Source organism: Orcinus orca, chromosome 7 (genome assembly GCF_937001465.1).
Source record: "Orcinus orca chromosome 7, mOrcOrc1.1, whole genome shotgun sequence".
NCBI lineage: Eukaryota > Metazoa > Chordata > Mammalia > Artiodactyla > Delphinidae > Orcinus > Orcinus orca.
The window spans coordinates 18,597,076-18,621,674 of record NC_064565.1 but is presented as its reverse complement, the minus strand read 5'-3'; the positions used below and the strand labels follow the sequence as shown (position 1 = coordinate 18,621,674).

The 24,599-nt window shown below is 39.1% G+C and overlaps 1 long non-coding RNA gene across 1 annotated transcript; it reads right to left on the bottom strand.

Annotated features, from left to right (window-relative positions):
* Positions 1-2,693: 2,693 nt before the first annotated feature.
* Positions 2,694-24,561, bottom strand: LOC117203921 (uncharacterized). Its single transcript, XR_004486883.2, has 3 exons — positions 24,420-24,561; positions 19,062-19,220; positions 2,694-3,644 (listed from the first exon to the last, which is right to left on the bottom strand). It is a non-coding gene; the product is annotated as an uncharacterized LOC117203921 (long non-coding RNA).
* Positions 24,562-24,599: the final 38 nt, after the last annotated feature.

Genomic DNA, 24,599 nt, shown 5'->3' with positions numbered 1-24,599 from the left:
AGAATGAGTACTCAAGTAAAGAAAGATAGAGGAGAGTAGTAGGAATTGTGTCAGTCCCATAGTCCTTTGATGTAGGTACCTATTGTGTCTTCAATTTTTCACTAGCAGTTTGTAATGAATCCTTCAATAAAGCTGTTTTGGAATTTTGAAGCCTTTTATAGGCTTTGGCATGTCAATTAAAATAGGTGTCCCATTCTGTTCGTTTGATTTGGTAGTCTTTGCTTTCAAGTGAACTTCTTAAATAATCTTTTCTAATTGGAACACTCCTCTTAATGACCATTGTAATTCTAGGTGTTATTCATAATATTTTGACATTTTTGTAGATATCTACAGCTTCTGGGACCATAGTTCTTAGATATAAAAAAGCAGGTGTGCTGGAGGTAGCATGCTCAACTCTTTGGAACTTAAGGATCCCATTTCTTTAGCTAAGTCTTGGGTCTCTCAGAGTCAAACTAATACCTAAGAGGGATGTTGCGCTGGGTTGGGGATTGTGTTTTCAGTGTACCTTATGGCATGGAAACTTTCTTGAGGTTGCAGGTGACCTAGTGTCAATCTAACCCTTTCTGTGACCAATTTATCCTAACACAGGAGTCTTAAAGTTAGGTGGCATGTGCTCTAACAGCTTTTAAGTGCTTGGAACCCACCAAATTTTCAGGTTTTAGCTTTCAAGATTCCCACTAGCAATAGCTTTACCTTAACACACCAGCAGTAGTCAAAGAGATATTACTATGAACTGGTCAATAGAAGGCCTTGTGTGGCCCTCCAGCAGTTCCCAATGTGGCAATGGGGAAAGGACTGAACCAACAGACCCCAACTAAAAGGGACTGCAGACTGGGATTCCAATCAAACGTGTAACTACAGACTGAACCACCAGCAGTTCCCAATGTGGAATCTGGAGACTGATCCAAGGGCTGGGATTCTAATCAAATGGGGAATTGCAGACTGAAGCAAGGACTAGGGGCTTGGGCTCTGGGTAGAACTGTGCTAGCTTAAGCTAAGCTGCCCTGGAGTGGAAAGCCAATTAGATCAGGAGCTTAATGCAAAGACAGTGGAGCTCAAAACTGAGTGGAACTTACCCACAGCTCTTGGAGATGGTAAGGAAGGCAGAGAACCCAAAGTGTTCATTGGTACCAGGACCTGTGTTTCTCATCATCCCTAAAGCCATCAGAAGTTTCCTTTGGATCCCACTGCTGCCACCAATACTGTTAAAACAAAATTCAACTGAGTGAATTTTAAAGATCTTGTTGGCTTTAGTCAATGATTTATGAATCAGGCAGCATCCCTTCTAGCAGATAGAAAGGAGCTCCAAGGAACTGTAGAAAATTAAAGATTTTTATAGGCAGAAAGGAGCAGGACAAGAAAGTTATATTAGCAAAAAATGGATTGGTTGTGGCAATGTCACCTTCCTCTAGGGGACAGCAGGGTCTACTAGATGGATTACCTCACTAGTGCTGCCTAGGTAATTCCTGATTGACTGATTTAATATTCCATTCCTGGGAGAAGCTGAAACTGTAATTAAGTTAGGTATTAGTCTTGGCTTAATGATGTGGGGCATAGCAAAAGTGACTCCATTTTAGGCCTTCTGTCTCTTTTTTAACAGTATTGATCAACTTCTGCCAATCCAAATTCTGTCTGCTAGTACTTATAGTGTGTCTGTGTGTGTGTGCGTGTGTGTCTGTGTGTTTTGCAGCTGTTTTGGAGTTGTTGGAATCAGTATATAGTAGATGGGGAAAGTATTACAGTTATGTAATTGTGTATAGAAAGGATGATATTTTCCGGACTACTAAGAAGAAATACCTAGCTATCCCTTTGAGTTTTACTTTACTTTCAGAAAAAATCTGAAGCTAACCAATGTGAGTAGGCTGTGCCCACTTCACATCACAAACAACTAGACTGAAATGGTGTGAAAGTAACAAGATATCATTTTCTCTTTCCTTTTTGGTACCAGAAACATCTTACAGAGAATTTGGGTAAATTTGCTCTTTCAAAGAAAATCAAGAAGAAATTGATTGATTAGTTAATGTTCATTAATAACTTATTCTGAGCTAAGTATTACAAAGTGTTCAAAACATGTACAAATCATAGACCCTGTCCTCAGGGGACATCAAACTCATTGAGAAGACATACAGAAACATCAAAGTGTGATCCTTACATGAAGCTTCTGATAAGTACTAAAGAAATGGTATATACCAGAATTTGGCAAATTTTTCTATAAAGAACAGATAGTAATTATATTAGGCTTGCATTTTATATGGTCTCTGGGTCAACTACTCAAGTCTGCCCTTTTAGAGAAAAAGCCACTATAGACAATCATAAACGAATGGGCGTGGCTGTTTTCCAATAAAATTGTATCTACAAAAATAGATGGCAGGCTGAATTTGGAAGGAGGGCCATGCTTTGTTGACCTCTGGTATAGTCATTAAGTGGTGTGGGTATTCAGAGAACTGAGAGAGTTTAACAGTCTTCATGCAGTAGCAGGAGATTGAAGACTAAGTAGGAATTCTTAGTGGGAACACAGTGTAAACAAAAGCTGTGTATAATAAAAAGGCTTTGTGTTGTGGTGGGTGGGAGTAAATAGAAAAAATGGGCTTCTCTGTGAAAGCACCCCAAGAGGCAAGGGCATTTCCACTTCTGGCAAGCAACTGCTGAGAGATTAAATGCACAATGTAGGTCCTGAGATGCATATTCCTAAAGCCATGGCGCCTGTTCAGGTCCTTTTGCTCTTCCACCAGGCTATATTTCTAGCCTATCTCTTTCTGCAGAATTGGCATTTCAGACTCCAGGGTACAGGGATGTCAGCCTACAGGAAGAATGAAATTTGTTGTATGAGTGTTTAGGAGAGTTCCTTGGTGAGGTTTTCTCTATGTGGTCAAGAGTTGCACACCAATCTAAGTGACTAAGGTAGTTCTGAATGTCTATGTCTCTGATGACAAGAGCTCCCAGTTTAAGACAAACCCTTATGTCAAAGGGTGGCATTTCTTCCACTGTATTAATCAGAACACTAGTCAGGCTCAATGATTCCAGAAAATTAGGGTTCTGTGGTACAAACTATGCTTCCTTTTGGAGATTGACCAGGTCCACTGGTAAATTAAAGGGCAAGAGAAGACCTGTTGCAGAGAAATCTGTTTAACTTGTAATAACCATAAATTTCCCAAACATCTGACCACAGAACATTTTTCCATGGAGCATCTATGAACATCTCATGGAATCCATTTTGGAAAACAATGCTTTAGGGAAACAAGTGTGGAAATAAATATTGCTAACAGTCACTAGTTGTGGCTTCAAGTTAACATGAAAGAGAGGGTGGGGGATGAGAAAGAGAGAGAATTTTAAAAGCTCAGATGACTCTTGAGGGATGTAAGTATAGGGTGGAACTGAGCCTTCTTATTTAGTGTAGCCATTTGAATTCTTGTCCCAACCTACCCACAACCTTCTAATTTCAGGTGAACTGGAGTACTAAAATGCCGTGATAAGATAGCAAAAAAAAAAGGGAGCAGAATACTTAAATATCGTTTCTTCTTTTCTTGTCGTTATTGATGTTAAACTTCTAGCTTTGTTCTCTTCTTCGTAGTCCTTCTGGAGCCTTTGTTTGAAAGCATGAAAATGATTGTCATCTGGAACGATTCATGGCAGGCAGAGCTGAGCTTAGAGGGAAAACAAATGTATGATTAGCAAGTACAGAAACATCCCTAACCAGACCTAACTCCCCTCCTCTGTAGAGCAGAGGAGGGGCTGTGCAGAGGAGTGAGGCAACCAAGAATTTTGTTGAAGTATCTGGAGGATTCGCTGGGAAATTCTGTCCAATTTGCTGTAAACAAGTCAGACATTACAATCTAATTAAATTTAACCCTATGTTGAAGAAGCTCTAGTTGGCATTTCATTTCAAAACATTTTCTTTTTTTTTTCTTCTATGTGCTTACAAAACGGCTTAATTTTAGGCACTGTATTGCAATCTAGTTCTGTCAGCTCATTCACTCGGTATGTATTTATTTAGGATCTACTATACAACAAGTACTAGGAAATCAATGAAGAATTTGGCATGATCCCACCACTGAGGGGCTGATAATCAATATGGGGAGAGACACACAGAAGCTAATAAATACAGTCAAGTATTTAGATGCATATGCTCGATATCTGTATAAGCAGAGGGGAATTCAAGCGAAGCAGTTGTCAGTTCTACCTGGAAATCCCAGAAGTTTCATGCAAAGGGTGGTCTTAGAACCAAATCTTGAAAAATAAGCAAGTGGGGTGTTAGTCAGGCAGACAGGTATTCACATCCTCCAGATATCTGTTGCTGGTTAGTTCCATGTGCAGTTAGATGATCAGCAAATCCTTAAGCCCATCCCATCCTCATACCACCTTATAGTTGAGAATATTGTACCATCAGTGATCTTCAAAGTGAAGCATGTGAACCCAGGGTGAGGGACATTGCAGATGATCCACTAAAGTGTGGAAAAGAAATGCCACAACTTTAAAATTTTTATCTCATCCCTTTGAAACTTGTATTTTTGAGTTTTATGAAGTGCATATGAATGTCATTATATATGTTTATAATTTATAAATAAATATACATATATTGGAGGTGCATGGTGCAAATTTTTTACTGATGGAGTGCAGGATCCAAAAGCTTGCAGACCACCTGTATTTGTTATTCATCTATGAAGTGGTTGAAAATATCTTAGGTTTTGTCTTTTTTGTTCAATAGACTATTCCTCATTGTCTAGACATTATTATTATTATTTTTTAGTAATAATAACACACTATTTTATGCCTCTACCAAGTTCCAGGTTCTGAATTAGGCACTTTGCAAAAAGTACCTCGGTTAACTTCTAGAATTATCCTAGTAAGACTGGGAAAACTGTCCCAGTTTGTGATTGAAAAAGTGAGGAACATAGAAGTTTAGTAATTTTCCTCCATATTAGAAAGTGGCAGACCCATGGTTGAAATTATATGTAGTCTGACTTAAATGCCAACATGCTGAACAATTAACAATTGCCTTTTCAGGGTCAATAAAAAGAAATTACTAACGTGCTTTCTTTGTTTTGTTGGAGATGATAGAAATTAAGTATTTATAGCCTTTTACACTTATAATTTTACTATGAAAATGTGTACTCCTGTGAGTAAAAGAGAAATCTGATGCTTATTATTCAGATTTTTATACTTGCATTTGAGTTTTGAAAATGTATCTCTTCTTTGACCTGGAAAGAATTATCTATCTCTAGTCATTTATCATAAATACAAAATATTTATTTAGTACTTACTATATGTCAGACACTGTAAAAACATATTTTCCCCACAACAGCAAGCCTCCAGTTAAGTAACTAATTAGAGTAATAGCTAGTGGGTGATAAAGCCAAAATTCTAACCAAAGCAGTACCTTTGGCTTTGGAACCCATGCTGGTAACCATTAGGCTGTGTTCCCTCCCCATAAAAAGGCATAAAGTTGCCTCAACAAGAATAGTCATTGCAATATTGTTTGCAATAGTGAAACACTGAAAGCAACCTTAACAGCCATCAACAACGTCCATCATTGTGTTCCATTCCTGTGGTAATCCATGAGGAATGGAATACAGTAAATACTATGCAGCCAATAAAAATGCTAACTGTACAGTACTGGTTTCTTGGAGCCACCATAACAAATTACCACTTACTTGGTGACTTAAACAATAGGATTTTATTGTCTCACTGTTCTGGAGGTCAGAAGTCCAAAATCAAGGTATCGTCAGGGTCAGACTCCCTCTGAAGGCTCTAGGAGAGAATCCTTCTTTGCCTCTTCCAGCTTCTGGTGACCCCAGGTGTTGCTTGGCTGGTAGCTGCATCCATCCAATCTTTATCTCATCTTCATATGGCCCACTCCCTCTGTCTCTCTGTGTCCAAATCTCCCTCCCCTTTTACTTAGAAAGATGCCAGTCATTGGATTTTGGGCTCATCCTAAATCCAGGATGATTTCATCTCTAGACCCTTAACTAATTAAATTTGCAAAGATACCACTTCCCAATAAGGTCACTTTCTGAGGTTCCGGGTGGACGTTAATCTGGGGGGGACACTACTCAACTCAATATAATAATTTAAACCTATATTTATTGAAATACAAAATGATATATTATTAAGTAAAAAAACCCATTAAATTGCAGCATGCCTAATATGATTTCATTATTATAAAAAGTATATGCTAACATGTGTGTATACATATGTAGAAACATGTGTAGAAGAGTATCCCCCAAAATGTTAATATTGATGATCTCTGTGTAGTAAGATTATGGATGATTTTTGCTTTTCTCTCTACCTTTTTCTATACAGTCTGAATGCTTTGCTGTGAAGAAAAAATAATCAGAAAAACAATTTCTAATTTTTTAGGACATATCTATATTTGACTCAAAAATTCCCAAACCCTTTAATGACAGACTATGAAACCCTATTGGTCTAATACTTTTGATGCTTACAGAAAATCACTTGGGGGAAAATCATTAGAAAGGATTCTGCTTTTTGTTTGCACAGAAAAACACTTTATCAGCTCTTCCCATGTTCCTAACCTCAAGTCCTTTGTCATCTCCAAGCCCATCCCATCGTATTGACTACAAAAAGCCTCTAAACCCAATTTTTTACCTCTTGGTTATAGTCACACAACTGTTTTTTTGTCCATAGAATTTTCAGATATTAGGCAAAGGGTTTTAAAAATCTTTTACAATGTGAAACAATATCCCTTTAATTTTTCAATGTGCAAAACCTCATCTTCCCACCAATATTGTGACTCAAAGAAAAGATTGTGTCACACTTTTGTCTTCTCATATTGTGGTTGCCTATCTCTGATGCATAGAAGTCAGCTAAGAAGATATGTGGTTATCTGAAAGACTAATGTCTCTATATAAAGGTACCTTTTTAAAATAAATATTCCCGTAATTGCCTAATGTTTTATGAGAAATTGAAATGCTTTTCCCAGTATACCTATTTTGTTTTGCAGCAAATCTGCTGCTTCTCTCAACATACTAGCTGCTGATTCATTACCGTCAGCTATTTGGATGGGATGGTTTCTCTACTTGTTATCTCTGCAGTCAGAGTTCCAATCCCTTGGGATGTTCAGACTATTTTTGTCATTACTTTTGCAATTTAGTTTCATGTTTTGCAACATGAAAAATACTTTGGGGGCTTCCCTGCTGGCGCAGTGGTTGAGAATCCGCCTGCCAATGCAGGGGACACAGGTTCATGCCCCGGTCCGGGAAGATCCCACATGCCGCGGAGCAGCTAGGCCCATGAGCCATGGCCGCTGAGCCTGCGTGTCCAGAGCCTGTGCTCTGCAACGGGAGAGGCCACAGCAGTGAGAGGCCCGCACACCGCAAAAAAAAAAAAAAAAAAAAAAAATACTTTGGGAGGCTCTTAAAATTTAGAACAAGGTTGAGAATATCAACAGATCTATATAGTCAAACTTACTATGAGGTCCTTACCAGGCTGAGAACTCTCTGCGGACACAAACTGGGTTTTCTTCATTCTTACACCCTCATGTTTGTAGCCAGTCTGGCCCATAGCACTCACTAAATGAGCTTGCTTATGTGGCTTCCAAGATGCTAGACTTCCCATCAGCCTCATTAAGCTGAAACTCAGAATATTCTTTTTCCATCAGGGATGGGCAGTGACAGTGCATGGCAGAGCCCGAGGAGAAAAAAGGCCAGCACATCCTCCTTGCCCTGCTTCTGAGTATGCAAATTTGTCCCTGGGATATAGGCCATGTCTTGACCCTCAGCTCTGGGCACACTTACTTTTAGGCTATGATTTAGAGATGCAAGAAGATGAGCAATGGGAGAAAGAGTTTCTTCAGTGAATATGAAAAGGATTAAAGATAAAGGGTATAGCACCACCCCAGATAAAGGTATCTATCCCACCCCAGTCATCAGCTAGGCAAAGCATGTAGAACAACCTCTCTGCCTCCATGCCCCACCCCTGCACATGCTTGAGAAGGACACTCTGTGTGGCCCCTGGGACCAGCAAACCCACCGCAGACACACCCAGACCACGTCCATGAATCCTACCAACATCTGGGACTCATGTTGTGATCGACTGTATTTAACTGTTATTTGGTGACTGTGTTTTGAGTGGGGAGGCTGAGGCTAGCTAGGGCTAAATGGACTCAGGTTTTCTGGAAATCAGGCACAAACACTGCATCCGATTCTTCCTGCAGAGAGTGTGAGAAGCCCAGAGGAACTTTGGTTTACAGAATGGGGGCAGCTTCTGCTTCAATGCAAGAGGTAATTTCTTCAGCAGACACAGTAAGGCAGAGTCTTACGTGTGGAGGAAATGTTCTATCCCTTTCCCTGACCATATAAAAGACTGAGTGCCGAAGCTGGTTGAATGTTCATTTTGTGATTACTGGCATGAGTGAGCTTGGTATTGTTTTAGCAATTGTCTCTCAGTTGAGTCAGTTGGGATGCTGAATTACTGAACAACATTCTGCATAATTATTGGAGCAGCAAAGAAATGCCTGTGTTGTTTGCGTCGTTTCTTGCTTCAAAAGAAAAGCTAAAAAAAAAACCCCGATAAAGTCAGATGTAAAATTTCTCTTGCAAGACTCCCAGGTGACACTGATAGATTCCTGTTAAACAAAAAAGATGTTTTCTGAAAAATAAAATAAAATCTTATTGTAAAAATAGCAAAATTGCAAAGGAGGGAAGAAAAGTAACCTCAGATTTGTGAGAAATATCAATCTTCAAAGTCCATTATCCAAAGACATTGTACATCAATACTTGATTTGAATAATGGAGAGGGGCTGTACTTTCATTTACATGGTATTTCCCCAAGTAGCCAGATAATATCAATACCTTGCATTTATATGACGATCATCTTCCCAGATGGCTTCATTAAATTGTATGTTTTATGAGACCCACTTTCTGAAATGTGGCCATCTCTGAATGAGAATGATGCTCCCGGGTAACTTGGGGCAAGGGAAAAATCGTGTTTTGCATTTATGTGTCTATCAGTGCTCATAAAAATCTTTAGTTAGCAATCATTTCCTGAGCATCTGTGTGGGCAGAGCCTGAGACAAAGCTCTGTATGGTAACATACGGAAGATTAAAAGGTGTGGTCCCAACCCTCCAATACCTCAGTCTCTATTAAAGGCAATTTTTCCATTTCACAAATGTGAAAACTTGAGGCCAGAGAAGTTTAGAGAATTGGCAGAGATCATATGGTATAATTTTCCAGAAGTGGTAATCCTTATTTCCAGGTTTGGATGTGAGTAGTTTTGATAATCACATCCAAAAATGTTTAAAATATCTCAAAGATGTATTTAAGTGGAAAGGTTAAGGCTTGGATTTTACTTAAGGAAGAAAAGACCAGCACCAAAAAAAAGAAAATGAAGAAGGGTCTCTTATGTCATCGACATAGATTATAAATATTATTAATATCTAGGACTGTGGTAATTGCCTTGAGGGGACAAAAGAAAGGCAGAATTCCAACTGTAAAGAGCTTGGCTGACTTTGGAAGTAGACTATCGCCTATACATGGTGGTTTCAAGGAAACAGGGAACCTGACTTAATTTGTTGTCTTAGTTCATTACCTTGTAAAACTGCAAGTTCCCCCAGGAGAAGTAACACATGAAGCCATGCCCAGCACAATGTTTGGCACATGACAGTCACTCCATAAAGATTATTAGGAATTTACCTTGTGCGGATACATTTATCATAACCTTTCTTGAGAACTTAGGTTTTAATGAGTTTGAAGGGTGGGTAGGGTGGTGAATGCAGAGGGTAGGAGTAATGGGTACCAAAGAAGGGAAGAAGAAATAGTCAAGAGTGAAAAGAAAGCAGAAAAGAGAGCCTATGGGACTGGGAAAACCTTGTCTTCCTTTTATAATCTCTTAGGGACTTCACTGATGTATAGTGTACTGCATATCTGGAGATATGGGGATATAAGATTATTTTATATAAAATACCTACAAGACCATACAACACAGTAGAAATTCTAACTCTAATACTGATCTCCTCGGGATTTGGGGCAAGTTGTTTCACTTAGCTGGGTCTTAGACATCCCATCAGTTAAACAAGGGTATAGATTAAATGACCTCTAAGATAATGTTCTGTGTATAGAATTCTGTTTTTCTACGTAAATGAGAATATGGGACCATTTAGAACAAGAAGTAGTGGAGCGATTGTCCTGTTGCTTACTGAGCTTGAAGAAAGAAGGGATAATGTTAAAATCAAAGGTCTAGCGACCTTTTCTTAATGTACTACTACAGTCTGTTCAACACCTCAGTCTCCTGATCCAAATATATTGGATTCTATTCTGTCAACCTTAAAAGACCGTATCCAACTTCAGATACATTTAGAATAATGGATGATTTATCTTTGTTCTAGATTTCTGTATTTTTTTTTCTTTCCTGAGCTGAGATCTTCTTCAGCGATGTCTAACTTGTGGTTCTCTCAGTAATAAAAATTAAAAAATTTTTAGTTAAAAATAAAACTACAAATGTTAACTAAAAAACGTTATCTAAGAAACGTTCTAAATTTCCAAAACTTTTCCCATAAAGTTGCTAAATTATATATTAAAATTATAAGTGCTAAAAGAATTCAGAGAGTAGAAAGATCATAATGGTTATAGGTAATCAGGAGAAACTTCAAAGTGGAAATAGGGCTGCAAGTTTGGACTTGACATTTAAGCCTGGAATTGTTGGAGAAAGAGGCTTTCTAGTTCTAAGAGTATCTTACAAAGAGCAGGACTTCTAAATGCAGGTCTAAGGATCATTCTGGTCCAAGAAGTTTTCACTGATCATGACTACTAAAAAAAGTCAAGGGCAATGCAGTGAGTATGTCTGAAAACTAAATGTAAGCAATTTAGAGGACTCTTATTTTGAGACAGTGTCCTTCCTTCATTTTAGTGTTAACATACCCTTTTGTAAAATGATAGTGATTGTAGATGTTTTTATTTTGTGAAATAATGGCGTCAAATTTGGCCTCCATGTGATGGTCTCTCTCTTTCCCTTTGAAATTTTACTGACCCGTGAAATCCAAAGATCTGGGCACCACCAGTTAGGTGAGCATTTCCTGACATGTGGCCTTTCCTATAGCCCTCCCCCATGTAAGCCAAGAGGTTGAGGACAGCTTTCCAGCAGGGGTAAGGACCATTGTGTCTTAGGATTTTATTTCCCTGTTCCTGGGATGTTGTCATGGCAGTAAATGCCGTGCAGCCTTAGCCGTGATGCTGATAGAGTTAAGCTTGTTATGCTGGACCTAGGACGTGTCCCAGGCCTTTCAATGACATAGCAACCTAGAAAACACCAGCTGCTTTGTTGACTTTTACTTTATTTTAGAGCTCCATGCCACATTGGCAGCAGAAGCGCTCCCAGCCTGTTTACCAAAGTCCCTGCTTTGTACTGATTAAATAAAAGCACTATTTCACAACTCTTCCTCATTCCGTTGATGGAGAATGCCTGATCCTTGGATTTCTACTTTAGTACAGGCATGCAGAACTCCTTCCTCAGAAGCCACTCTTGGGTATTTAAAATGCCCCTTGACTCCAACATACAGGGGTGGGACCACCCCTCTAAGCCACCGCATAAACACTCATTCGCCTCTGGAGGAAACACACGTGGGGACACAGTGTTTTAGTACAAAGTTTGGTGGTTTTCCATTTCCACAGCTGTCCCTGTGTCTCCTGACCCCTTGCTAAGGAGCACATATAAGGAAATTTTTAATGGTGATCCTAGGGCTGAAGCTATAAAAAAAAAAAGCTAATGAACTTTCTATAGTCTAATAGATGTTTTGCTATATATTTTAATATTTATATTTTATTATATGTTTAATAGGTAGCAAATTTTATACATGTTTTTATCAGCTCACTGTGATCTTTGAGCATTTATGGGGGAAAAAGACCTTAGAAACACAAACTCTGAGTCCATGTTTCTCAATTCAAAGAAGAAGGAAAACTAAGGCCCAGATGAGGTAGTGACTAGCTCAAGGTCACCCAGCTATTTAGCTGAAGTTCAAGGACTTGAAGTTGATCTAGTGCTCTGTCTTCTACCTTCCTCCAATACCCCACTGGAACTGAAATCATTGCAATAGCCACTGCCAAGTACTTAACAATGGATATTTGATGGTGGTCCTTTAAGTCTGTACCAGGGTGGTTTTCAGTTTTTCCCTTCATCAGCACAGGAAGGCAAGGACATCGCACAGACTCTAATATTTCATGCTAGCTCTGGATTCCCTTGGTTTTATATTTCTGACTCTTCCCTCAGTTTCTTGTAGGGCTTTATAATTTAATTTAATTTCAGCTTATGGCTAGCTTTGGTACCCAGAAGAGTGGTAATTTGTCCTTTAAATTATTCACCCAGGGGAGTCAGTGTTCTTAGAAAGTGACGGCGGGGAGAACCCAGAAGCTTTGTCCCCTCAGAGGGATACACAACACACACTGATACCTCACTCACTTGTTCTCCCACCACAGTACCTTATCTCCTGTGTCCAGCCCTGATTCCTATAATACTTTGTATTTCTGCAGAGCTTTTCACATTCACAAATAAAGCAATTTAGACAATATTTACACACTGACTAGTGACTAATTATACACCTACAAGCACTGCAATCATTCTGGACAAGCAGCATTCCTCTACATTAGGTTCCCTGTAGGAACGTGTCTGAGAGTTATTTGTGGAGAGAAATTTGGGGCAACAGTCTTGGCTCCTACATTCAATTGTTCAACGTAGCGGAGTTTATATAATCTAAGATGCACCTCTGGACTGTGCAGCTCAGAGCTGAACCAGGGGCTAGAAGGTTTACAAAAGAAGAGAAAAAAATGGGTGACTGTGACCGCAGTAGAGGATCTTATGAAAATTGCTGACGAAACCAGGAAAACAACTCACAGAGAACACATGGTGTTATAAAGTCACCTGCCAGGGTATTTGGTACAGATATACAGGTGCTGTTTTATGCAGAACTGGAGTACAGGATGGAGGTAATTATTGCAGTTTTCAGTTAAAAGGATAAGAGCTGAATAATATTAAGAGCTACCATTTAATGAGTGCCTAACCTGTACTAAATTCTTCCCACATATTCTTTCATCTAATCCCACTGTCATCCCCATGTATCACATAAAATTTACTAAATTTTACTAAGAAGTAAAATCGCATTCTTCAGATTACCTGGAGAGCTAGTAAGGGAGAGCGAGAATTTAAGCCACGTCTGTCTGACCATGCCGTTACACCTTCTGCACCCTAAGAGGGATGACAAGAGGCAAATACCTAGTGTGTATGTGTGCATGTGGAAGTGGATTACACACAGAAGAAGGAAAGGATTGGTAGCATTCCATTTATAGGGACGCTAAGAAAAGAAATTAAACATTTTCAAAGTTTAAGTCTGGGCAATAGAGTGGGGTAGGAGCAATGGAAGTGCTCCTAATAAACTGATTTGGGTTCAGAGGGTCTCCTCTGATGAATCCAAACAGAAAATAGACAAGCAGTCATGTTCAAAGGCTAAACAGCCATGTAAGTCTGTAAGAAAGTTACATGTTAATGTCCAGAATGAAGGGAGCCATGTAAAACATATGAAGTCATCAAAAAGGACTTGTCCACTTACGTGGAGGACGAAAAGCAAGTGACAGATGCCTTTGCGGCATGATGCTTGGTCTCTGTTCGCTGGGCTCTGCTAATCTGGTATGATGTTTTAAAATCTTGCCTGCAAATCTTCTGACACTGCTCTCATTGAGAGGTGGAATCTATGTCTCCTCTCTCTGAATCTGGGCCAACCCTAGTGAGCAGTTGACCAACTGAGTATGGCAGAAGTGATACCCTGTGACTTAAAAGTGATGCAGCTGCTACCTGGTTGGATACACAGCAGTGAATATCCGGAATACCTGGTGAGGATGTCAGACCCAAGCGTATCACCCTAAGGAAAGAACCCATTGGCTGAAGAGAAGTATTTCCCCTTGGGAGACCAAAGGGTTAGGAGCAAAGAGAAAAGTCAAAGTATGAGAACTATCAGGTCTCAGAAGGCAAGTAGAAGTGAAAAGTACAAATAAGTCACAGAGTCAGGCTGAAAACAGGTCAGACTGTCGAGTGCAAGCGCTCAGGGTGAAGTTATGAACAATACAAATGTATGTGGTTCAGGACTGAGGTGGTGAGTCACAGATGGCCCAGAAAGGTGCCCATGACTTAAGGAGCCTGGTAGACCCAGACATTTACAGTGTTAAAAGAGAAAAGGAAGAAAGCAGAACTGCCTATCTGCTTTAATTCCTACGTTTTCTCCAGCTGAAAAACTGTCAGATACGGAAGGAATGTGTAAGAATCTGTAGGGGCTGGCTGTTCAAAATGCATAGACATTTCATGACATTCATGATGAGGTGCATTTCTTAGACACTGAAAGAACTTTGGGATAAAACAGAGGAATTCCTGTCAATAAGTTTTGAAGAATCCTGAGAATTAGGGAAGACTGAAAATGCACAATGTCTTCTTCTCAAAACAGAGGTGAATCCTGTGAACTCCGGAGATGGGCTTGACATCTGAGACCAATTATTAAGGAGATGATGTGTAAGCCTTTGGCAAAGAAAACAGCATAAATTAGTGAGGACGAAGTGCTTAGCTTGAATTTCTACATGAACTTACCAACCTCTAACGATAGCACTCTGAATGTGAGTTGGGTGTACAGTAGGCAGAGTTCTTTCTGGTGAATGGATTTATGTCAACTAAAAGGCAGGGCTCTCTCTAGAGCCCACCACAGGCCTCTGGCCTTGGCGCTGTACTACACAAATTGTTTACTAAGGACTTGGAATAAGATTATGATAGCATGATGGCATGCAGATACAGGCTGTAGGTAACACAAAGCTAAAAGGCATTATGTTAAATGGTGGAATTTGTACCCCAGAGATCTTTATAGGTAGTAACTATGAACATGGTTTAAGAAGAAGAAATTCAACCCTTTTGAATTATAAACCCTTTTGTTTAGGCCTCCACCCCTCACCTTCAATGGACAAGGTGGAAACATCCAAAACAGCCCCAATTCTACTCACAACTATAAAAGAAAAAGATAAAGAAAATGTGGTTTGTGCACATGGAAAGGATTTAAGAGTTGCTTAAATTTAACAACTCCATACAACTTAATAGTGGGATGTAGCTGCCAAAAAATGCTACTGTGATAGCACATTGTGTTAAAAGAAGCATCCAAAACAAGGCATGTGAGGATGCAACTCTGGTGTTTGTTCTGGAAGTAGCCCTATGGCAGGTAACTTGACAGACTGAAGTATGTCCAGAAGAAAGCAACAGTTATAGAAGGGGGCAGAGAAACTGTGCTATGGAAAATGAGTAAAGAAACAGTATATTTAGCCAGGACGAGAATCTGTGGGGAGCGTGGAATGGGAGGAGAATTGAACAATTTAAAAGCTGTCGCGTGGAATGGAATCAAGAGGTGGGAGCCATAAAGAAGCCGAGTCCAGTTGTACCCCAGGAGGAACTGTCTCAGACCTGGAGCTGTGCGTGCAAAGATGAAGAGGAGAGAAAGTCCCAGTCCTGGAGCCATTCAATAGAAATAAGGCCATTTGTCAAGATGTATATCAAAGTCATTAATTATAATACCCACAAAACTAGGATCTTTTATGACTTTTTCAGATATATTCCTGACAACAGGAAGTATTGGGTTGGCCAAAAAGTTTGTTCGGGTTTTCCGTACCGTCTTATGGAAAAATCCGAACGAACTTTTGGGCCAAGCCAGTGCTTTAATGTTGAGGAAATGGAGGCTCAGAGAAGTCAAGCAACTGGCCAAAGAATACCCAGCTGCTGATAGAGAGCAGAGACCAGAATGTAGATATGCCTCCTTCTAAAGAGTGCTCACGCTTTTCCACTAGTGCAGGCTTCCTCAAAGAAAACTGAGCTCTAGCAGAGGACCAATCTTTACAATCACAGAGGAGCTATGAGATCTACTGGAGTTAAGGTGTCCAATAAACCCTCTGAGAATATTAAGCATCACCAGGACTCTCCAGGCCATCACTGAGCAACATATACTATTTCTCAGTTTGGAATGTCTTTTCTACTGATGGTTCTGTCATACTAAAATTAATTTTATGAATCTAAGATCTGTTTCTGAAAAGTCTTAAGTTCTTTTAATTTTCTGTCATCATTATTAAAGCATTAATTCCTAGCCTTAAGAAAAAAGCAGTGCTTCTCAAATTCCAAAGGAACTAAATTTAATTTTATTTTTAATTTTATTTTTTAATTTTTAATTTTTTTGAGGTACGCGGGCCTCTCACTGTTGTGGCCTCTCCCTTTGCGGAGCACAGGCTCCAGACACGCAGGCTCAGCGGCCATGGCTCACGGGCCCAGCCTCTCCGCGGCATGTGGGATCGTTCCGGACCGGGGCACGAACCCGTGTCCCCTGCATCGGCAGGTGGACCCTCAACCACTGCGCCACCAGGGAAGCCCTAATTTTTAAAATTAAAACAATTTATCAAAGTATAGTTGATTTATCACATTGTGTTAGTTTCAGGTGTACAGAAAGTGATTCAGTTATATATATATATTTTTTCAGATTATTTTCAATTATAGGTTATTACAAGATGGTAAATATAGTTCCCTGTGCTATACAGTAAATCCTTGTTGCTTATCTATTTTATGTATAGTACTTTGTATCTGTTAATCTCATACTCCTAATTTATCCCTCTCTTCCCTTTCCCCTTTGAATTGAAAATCGTTTCAAATAATTTATTTCTATGGAAAATTATTTTGATAGTTCCTGTTTTGGGGAAATCTAAATCCCAAAAGAAATCTAAATTCAAGCTCTTGAATTTCTATAGGTGTGTTTTATGTCTATTACCTCACCTACCTTATACATATATCTTTTGGGAAATTTTCAACTATTTAATCATTTGTGTCCTCCATCTGTTATCAGTGAAAATCCTCTGCTTTTATATATATATATAACTGGCAAGTCAGAGGAAATTCTCTGCTACATTTTTCAGCCCCTTATAAAAGCAATATACACTTTTAGACAACTGTGAGTCTAGCTTAAGTTCAATAACAGCTTAGAATACACATATTGCCTTCGGGAGAGTGAAAGCTGTATAAGCCCCTCGTGTGTGATTCAGTTTGAATGAAGGAGTGTTGCAGAGCTGAAACAACAGTGTGGTGAATTAGCAGGAGAGAAATCCCTTAGAAAGCACCTTGTTATGTTTTTTGACCTCAAATTGTATGGGCCCTTGTAATAATTAATAGCTAGTGTCGCCTCTTTTTTCTTGGTCTCTATCACTGCCTCTCTGACAAATAGTTTATAGTCTATAATCTTTCCAGTTGTCTTCTCACCCTGATGTTTTATACCTCAGTGACTTTGTCTCAGCGTTGTATTTTGCATTTGCTTGCTCATCCATGGTGACCTTGTTTGGGCTTTGTTTAGTTTATTTGTTGCCTGATGATACATACCAAGCCTTACAGGGACCATTTGACTTTATATACATTGACTAAAGTCAATTTATTGACTTCAGTCATCACTGCTTCCTAGCAGACCCAAAAAACGCCCTGAAAGGGTTACACCAAGGTCAGTACTAAATGGTGAATACCCTTCTCATTGCCCTCTTCTTTCAGAATATTGGAGGTTCAACCTGTACTGTTCCCCGTCCTGCCCCCCTCTTTGACCACATTTTTTTTTTTTCTGTAGCCAGCATTGATCATCACATCACTAATCATCACGGATTGAAGCAGTGCAAGCATGAGAATTCAGGTTAGTTTGCCGGCTTGTGACTAGATTGATTTATAAGCACCTCTGTCATTCCTCTTTTCTTCCAGTTTGTTTGAATGTGGTATAGAGCTAGCCACCAATTAAAAAAAAATTACAGTTAAGCTAAGGTCAGTAATTGCAGTAGACATTTAATGAGTTTACATGCAAGAAGATAAGCATCCCTATTATGAAATCACCTCACATTTGTAACTATTATCGAATAGTGGGTGATCTCAGTGTACAGAGTTATGAAATGATAAATAACTTATATTGAGTATTCTGGGCATATTATTAAGAAAATGTATAAAAGCTTTACCTACAAATATACCAAGAATTATCTATTACTGTCTCAGAGTCTGTTAAGCTAATAGAGTAGAAAAAATGTCTTTTATATGATCTAAAAGATGTAAAGCATGGTCCTGAGATCAAGATGAATTCTATTTAAAAATAAAAAAAGAGCACAGGATTAGGAGTCAAAGATCTGATTGCTCTTCTGACCCAACTAATAATAAACCCTGGGCAAGTCCTTTCCCTCTGTGAGCCTCCAGGTCTCCTCCCAGCGCTGACAAAGGATGTAAGAAGATCCTGAAACAGTCTCACAAAGAGAACAGACTTTTGGCTGGGGTGTGGGGAGGAGGGTAGGGGAGGGAAGGAGTGGGAGTGTGGGATGAGCAGGTGCACACTAGTATATAGAGGATGGATACACAACAAGGTCCTCCAGTAGAGCACAGGGAACTCTATGCAATATCCTGGGATAAAACATAATGGAAAAGAATATGAAAAAGAATAGATATACGTATGTAACTGAGTCACTTTGCTGTCCAGAAGAAACTAACACAGTACTGTCAATCAACCGTACTTCAATAAAATAAAAAAAAAAGAAGAGCCTGCACTCAGAGTAGAGGAAAAGCCCGCTTTCCCTGGCAGAGCCTCCTGCATTCCCGCGGCCGGCTGCCACTGCCGCAAGGTCTTGTGGCCCCAGCAATTAGGCTGTGTGTCCACCAAGAGTTCATTGTGATTGTTATCAGTTGTGTTGTTGAAATTACATAAAGTAATACAAAATTTGTAATTTGATGAAATGAAAATATGAAAAGGGTGGTTTTTGTTTCCTATGACAAATAAGTTGAAAGCTCTGGATACTTGGTTAAGGTATTACTAAAGAAACTTCTAGATGTATTAGATGTGGGCTTGGTATTTGGAAAAGACTGGAAGAACATTTAGAAGGGTTCAGTTCACAGGCATTTTGGACCCTTATCGTTCTAAGACCACTTTAAACAAAACTAAAGACAGGAAGTTTTTGTATTTACTGGGGTGGAGTGAATTTGGAATGCAAATTTGCCTGAACGCCAGCTTCTGGCTACATTTCCACAGGTACTTATTTCGTACCTTTGAATTTCCCACTGCTCATTTCCGCCTGTGGGTGGGGTGTGGGATTACTTCACATGGTCAAAGGTGCTGTTCTTTGGGGTCCTGCCTTTTCAATTTGAGGTCTCTGACGCCAAAAGTTCGCAGCCAAGATGTCACATTGTCTCTTGTCTGAAAAGTCTGACAAAACAGAATTTCAGTTTTTCCCAATCAGCAAATAATTTCAGGGCAAGAGTGGCTTCCTTGCTCTGCTTATTTTCTGGGGTCCCATTTCCCCTTAGATTTTAGCCTGCTAATCCCTCTTTATCTTTTCGGATGTTTGACGCTTTCAAGGTCCTACTTAAAATACATTCCAACAAACACTGTTTCCAGCGGGAGGCTTTTTCTTTATAACCTGGCCCACGCTAATGTGCTATATAGACTTTCTACAGGTCACCTACTCATGATTCTTGCTGAGAAACCAAACTGCCTTCTGAAATTGGCACGTCCCTCTGGAAGAGGCTGGTGCCAAGTCTGAAAGCTTAGAATGACATAACTCAAACTTTTTCCTAAAGTAAAACTAAAACCACTGGGCTCCTCTGCATTACATAATTCTGTCTCCAACATGCTAAAAGAACCGATAAATTTTAGATGGACAAATTGGTGGATAATGATTTTGCCTCTATTTCTTGATTTTTTTTCTTACCTTGTCAGTATTTTGAGGCACTTAAATTTACATAAATCATCTAATCAGTGCTTCCCAGTAAAACTTCATGTGATGATAGAAATGTCCTATAATCTGCTCTGTCCATCACGTGGGTTATTGCACTCTTGAGATGTGGCTAGTGTAACTGAGGACCTGAATTTTTATTTTATTTTGATTAATTTAAATAGATGCATGTGTCTAGTGCCTGCTGTATTAGACAGTACAGATTCTAAGACAAATGTCTTTCTGCTCCTTCAGGATAAACACTTGTTATATAAGAAGGCTATATAAAAATAGTTTTCTGATCACAGTCTTCTCTCCAGATGCTACGTAGTGCATGAAACCAAAATAGTAGCAACCACTATTGACATAAAACAAATAACACACACACAACAAACTTTTAATTAACCCAACAAATATTTATTGAACTCGTATTACAATACAAACGAGGCACCACCCTAGGCACTGACAAGTGTGCCATATGCCCTAAGAGCCTGCTTTCTATGTAGATGATTATGGATTGATTGATGACAGAGGATTTTATAAACAGCTTTCACTGTCAAATGCAACTTCATTACTTCAACTTCCCGTAAACATATTAGAGGGGGATGTTTGACAGGATGTAAACATAGCCAACCACTAGCTCTGTGAGATGCTCCAAAGGGGGGAGAAAACAAATGTTTCATGGAACAAATTGTGTCTTGGAATATTACAGGGTCTCAAAATTCCCATATTGACAATATCTGTTTAATTTTTTCTAATCCAATGCTTACTAAATATGAGCACAGAATCCTATTTTTCTCCACAAATTCCTGTTAATATTAATTCTAAGGAATACATTTTGGGAATTGGAGAGTTATGCTAAGGAATTGTACAAGGCATAAATAAGCAAAAACTCTGGATAACCTATGGTAGCTTTTTTCAAAGTAGCGTTTGCAGATCTTTAGAGGACATGAGTACATTCTCAGTGGTCCCTAAATTTACTGGAGAATTTTTAAATGATGTGATTTTAATTACATGATAACCTTCAAATATTAATACAAGCATGTTGTGAATCATGTTGATAAACACGTTCTAGCAGAGCATTGCTACATGATTTCTCTTAAGATTGGATTCTAATTGTCTTACATTGATTAAAAAACAACAGAGATGGATTTAAATGATCATTTGCTCTAAATGAAGGCCAAATAATGGTAGGGTAGACTGTACAAATAAAGGTTGAATAAAGAGAAGTAGTGAAAGAATTGGGCCATCACGTGATGAACAGTAATAAGAGCATGTTTTATCTCAAAATAATTCATTCTGTAGCAACTACTTCAGTCTTTATTGAAATGCTTCAGTTTCAAAAAACACCTTTCACATTACTGTAATTTGAAGCTTACTTAGTTTATGCTTTTGTTCATATTTATTTTGCAAATGTTTTGGTTTATAGAAGTAGGAGTTAAGCCTAAGGATCTTCTACCTAGTTTTATGTTTAGAACATTATAATTTTTGTAGGTTTGAGTAATATTATCAAAATGATTAAAGTCAAAACTAGGGTTACATACAAATTATTTATGTGTGAAAACACTGTTGTAGGATATTTCTGTTACAGTTCCGAATGCATCATATAGCATTCTTAAATATTTAGCCAATATTTAAATTGGTTTGCATTCCATGGTTATGCATCATCTGTTAAATTTGCTGTGTGCCCAGGGAAGGTTTGGAAAGTATTAAAATCTCATCATAGATAATCATGAGTTGACTGTGTTTAATATCACTGCAGATAAAAATAGCTTTATTGAACTATTCAAATACAGCAAGGTCAGGTTTTGTGGATTTTTTTCCTCTTGATCTCTATTGTCTTTTTTAAAAAACTTCCATACACAGCATACACACTATGCAAGGCATGCCTTCAACTACCACCTGGAGGTCAAGGATTCCAGATCTCTATTTCTATCCGTTTGCTCACTTGAATTCCAGATGCACATTTCCAGTACTCTATTCGACATTTTTACCTAAATGCTCAACAAGTATTTCAAACTCGTTCAACCCCAGATTCAATTCCTGTGTTCTTGTTCTAGATCAGTGGTGTTCACTTCCACTCTGTCCATCAAACTCAAAACTCTGAAGTCATCTTCCACTTCTTTCTTTTCCTCACCCTCATGTCAGTGGTTGGCAAGTCCTGCCAATTCTCTTTGAACCTCACCATTGCCTTAGTTCAGGCTTGTACCATCTCTCAGATGATGATTGCAATAGCTGCCTACGTAGATCCCCTGATGCACCAGTTACCTTCAGTGCCAATCTAGCTTAAAATAGGAAGAACATATCTGATCTCAATGACAGTCCTCAGTTGACTTGCTTCTGCCTACATGAGCTGGCCTAGCTTCATTTACTGAGACTTCTGCCTTAAAAGGCTGTGAATTCAATGAAGGCAAGGGCTCTGCCTTGTTCATTTTTATTTCTCAGTGTTTTACAAAGTTTTTAGCATGCAACTGGTGCTACATGTCGTTGAATGTTGACAGGGCACTAGTGAGTAGCTAAAAGCACAGGTTGTAGAATCAGACAGATCTAGGTTTAATTTCTCTCCTCTGCCACTTAGTTGCCAAGTGACCCTGGGCAAATTAACTCTAAGACAGTGATTCTCAACTCTGGCTTCATATTAGGATTACACAAGGGATTTATTAAAAGGGCCCAGGCCCCCTCTTCAGTCCAATCAAATCAGAATATATGGAGGGTGATGCTCAGGCACTAGAAATTGTAATAGATCCACAGGTGATCTTAAAATGCAGCCAGGGTGAGAATCGCTGCTCTTACCCTTAATTTCTCATCTACTATATAGTAACTGTTTTGAAGGGGTTTTGAGCATGTGAAATGAAATGGAATTTAGCATAGTGCCTGGCACATAGTAAGTCATGAAATTAACACACAACCTCAATATGTAACCTCCTTCTCAATGGCTACCCACTAGCTGCTTTGCCTTCCTTTCAGTTTCTGGAATGTACCAAGATTTTGCAGCTTTGGTGCCTTCACACTTGCTCTTCACCCTGCTCTTAGAAGATCTCTATCTTCAAGTCACACCTGGAGTCATACCCAGTCCCCTTTCACAGTATGGAGATGTTCATCATCTTTGTAGCACTTGTCTCAATTTGAAATTATACGCTAATTTAACTATTTACTGTGTGTTTCCCCAACTGTACTGCAAACTTCACAAGGCAGAAAAGGTTTTTTCCTCCTGAGGTCCAGTGCCAAGTGCCTGGGATGTGCATGACGTTCAGGTGATAGTTGTTGAGGGATGAATGGATTAACAAATGATCCATCCTGTAATCTCAAAAAGGCAAAAATCCTTGACTTTTTGTGTCCCACAACTCTATGTATTCCTACATCAAAACACCACCAAAACTAGTACTAGAGTCTCTAGTGTTTTGGGTTCTAGGTACTGACTAGGAAAACTCCAGATGCTTTTAATTCGGGAAAGGCTTCCAAGTTCAAGGTTCTTAGAGGCTTAGTCATCAACCCTTGGACAATCATTAATGTTAGTCTAACAATATCTCACTTCAACAAGGCAAATAAACTTTTGTGGGTGTTTGTGTTAGCTAAGTAAAAAGGTTTTTGTTTTCTAGTTTACCTTTTGTGCCACTCAGTTGGGAAACCAAACAACATGTAAGGTTAATGGAAAAAACTTTTCTGAAGTCACAGAATTAGCAAATCATTGATACTTTTGCCTATGAAGAGAACCTTAGAAATAATCTAGACCAATCCTTCATTTTACAAATGGGAACAAAAAAGCCTAGAGAAATCAATTTATTGGACATGATTATGCACTTGCTGTCACAGCGCCAGGTTTCAATCCTTCACCAGTGTTCTCTCAGCCAAATTACACCAGCTTCAAAGTAACCCAAAGTTATTCTGATTTCTCAGCGTTCTTCATCAATTTATACTCTGGCATCAAGTAATTTGTGATTTTCATGTTTCCATGATAATAACAAATATCTAGTCCAAATTCATGAGTGTGACATTCAGATCTCACGTCTCAATACATCTGTCTACGCTCCAGGCTCCACCATCTATTTCATGTTTTTCCATCTCTGAGCTCCCAGAGAACGCACAGCTTCATCATATCTGCCTCCTTATCATGCATGAAAACTGTTCCCAAACTTAATCAGAAGACAGTGGCTCTCTGTATTTCTCCTGAGGACTTTGTATTCTGCCTCATACTGAAGTAGGAATGACTGCGTTGGATGGAAGAATCTTAGGAACTGGGGGCCACACAGTTCTTGCTTTTTAGGTCTTGTCCCTCCTTGCAATCAGTAAATACTTAAACTAAAACAAAGGTCTCTCCAGGCTAAAATCTTCCATAAGGATTTCACTGAAGGCAATTTTGAAGTGTTTGAAAAAGCTGGGTTAGAGGAGGCAAGACCTGGATGAACAGGACTCATGTTGCTTTAAAGAGAGCAATGATGTCAGGACATTTTGAAATTATTGTCTCTTTTCTGGGTTCTTTTCTGGGTGCTCTTCTCCTTTCTTTTTAAAATTCCTCCTCCATTCAGTATAATCCACCCACATCCCTTTTTTTACTGGTACTGTGAAAATCTACAGGAGACAAATTTAAGACCTTTAGGAAACATTAGAGAAAACAAGAAAGGCCAAATACTTGCTTTGATGCATTTTGTTGCAAATTTAATTTCTCCTTCAATTTTCATTAGTAAATGTACCAGTAAAAACGACGACTGCCCGGTCAGCAAACAACAGAGGATCTACCAGCCTTTCACCACTCGACAGTCCACGCCTACAGCCGGCCGCTACCCTCGCGGAGACCGGAAGTTCTTTTGCCCCGGCTCGCGGGCCCACTACCTGGCGCCGGTGGGAACCGGAAGTTGTTCTGCCCCGATCGT